A 2,086-nucleotide genomic window follows, 5' to 3' on the forward strand; every position below is an offset into this window, starting at 1 on the left:
AGGTCAAGCAAGACCAACTCAAAACCCTGCTCCTGCAATACAAGGAGTGTTTCTCGTCGTCATCGCGGGTCCGACAAACGCCCCTTGCTAAGCACCGCATATAACAGAAGAAAATTCTCGACCACTCTGTCAGAGCCCCTACAGAGTTTGGACTCGAGAGCGCGACGCGATAAAGAAACAAGTCGACGAGATGCTACGCGACAACATCATCGAGCCGTCCAAGAGGCCGTGGGCGTCACCCGTGGTGTTAGTGAAGAAGAAGGACGTGTACCCCCTCGCACGGATAGACGACACCCTATATCGACTTCACAACGCGACGTACTTTTCGTCGATGGACCTCAAGACCGGCTATTGGCAGATCGAAGTAGACGAAAGAGACCGAGAAAAGACCGCTTTTATATCACCCGACGGCCTCTTTGAGTTCAAGGTCATGCCTTTCGGTCTTTGCTCGGCACCTGCGAAGTTCCAGCGCGTCATGGGCACCGTGCTGGCCGGATTGAAGTGGCAGACGTGCCTTGTGTATTTGGACGCCGTCGTCGTGTTTTCCTCGACCTTCGACGAGCATCTCCGGCGGCTTGAGGCAGTACTTCCAGCAATCAAGACCTCTGGACTGACCCTGAAGCCAGGAAAGTGCCGATTCGCGTACGACGAGCTTTTGTTTCTTGGTCATGTGATAAGCAAGTCTGGAGTGCGCCCCGACCTGCGGAAAACAGCTGCCATCGCCGAATTCGCGCCACCCACCGACAAGAAGGCCGTGCGCCGATTTCTCTGCCTATGCGCCTATTACAGACGCTTCGTCAAAAAGTTTTCACGGATCGCCGAACCACTGACGCTTCTCACGAACACTAACGTGGAATTCAGGTGAGAAACGGAGCAAGTGCAAGCCTTTCAAGAACTTAAACGACGCCTGCAGACGCCACCCATACTTGCGCATTTCGACGATTGCGCCTGTAGTATCCGGATATAGCCAAGCCCGCTCATTCGGTAGGCAACTATGAGAGTCAATAAACATGGCGTTTAAGTAAACACGCCTCATCATGTTTGTCTCTATCCTAATCCACGCCATCCGGCACGATGCAAACACTACATTGGCGTCAGAAGTGTGAAACGTACCACCCAGAAGCTTGAAGACAACAATCCCGAGGAATTTACATCGTCGACGCAGCCGAAAACTCTCAGGCAAGCGCAACATGGCCAATGCACTCCCGCCGTTCCCGAGTTTTGACCTTCGAGTCACCGACGCCAACAACATCGGACTTGAATGGACAAAGTGGGTAGAACGATTCCAAAACTTCCTCGTTGCGTGCAACATCACGTCGGACACTCGCAAGAAAGCTCTTTTGCTTCACTACGTCGGTGAAGAGGTGTACGACCTATTCCAATCTGCCGGCCAGCACGTTAGAAAGCACGTCCGAGTACGAAGCGGCAAAAGCAAAACTCGACGCTCACTTCGCACCACGAATCAACCCAACCTTTGCTGTGTATCGTTTCAGACAAACAAAACAGAACGTGGGTGAAAGTTTGGACGCGTTTTACGCCAGACTCCGACAGCTCGCCCGACACTGCGGCTTCGCGAACGCCGATCTTGAAATCAAGAGCCAGATCATCCTCGCTACAACGTCGACCCGTCTGCGGAAATATGCCATGCTGCACGCCATAGAGCTGCCCGAAATCCTCAAGCAAGGACGGCTGTTCGAAGATATTGAACGTGACGTCTCTGAGAGAGAAAATCGTCGACAGCACTCAGTCGGCATTTTCGCTGCAACAAGGCGCGAAAAACCGTCTGGAAAACTCGGAGAAGCACCACAGCTACAAGGGTCGTCGAAACCTGAAGCCACCTTTTCGACAATCATGTGACAGAGGCAAACGCGACACGCCAAACAACTGTCACAACTGCGGCGGCAAGTGGCCTCATCAAGGTGGGCGATCAGGTTTCCCTGCATGGGGCAAGACATGCAATGCATGTAACAAGTTTGGTCAGTTCGCACGATTTTGTCGCTCAACTAAGAAAATGGTGCAAGCAGTACACTGTGACAGTGGTCCAAACAGGAACTCGCAGGCAGCCTGCAGTAAGAGGTGTTCAAGC

General features: G+C 52.7%; 1 pseudogene; it reads left to right on the forward strand.

Annotated features, from left to right (window-relative positions):
- The first annotated feature begins 1,124 nt into the window (after positions 1 to 1,124).
- LOC125757077 (uncharacterized) lies at positions 1,125 to 1,857 on the forward strand (annotated as a pseudogene).
- The last annotated feature ends 229 nt before the right edge of the window (positions 1,858 to 2,086 follow it).

This window comes from Rhipicephalus sanguineus, chromosome 1, assembly GCF_013339695.2.
Source record: "Rhipicephalus sanguineus isolate Rsan-2018 chromosome 1, BIME_Rsan_1.4, whole genome shotgun sequence".
In the NCBI taxonomy this organism is placed as follows: domain Eukaryota; kingdom Metazoa; phylum Arthropoda; class Arachnida; order Ixodida; family Ixodidae; genus Rhipicephalus; species Rhipicephalus sanguineus.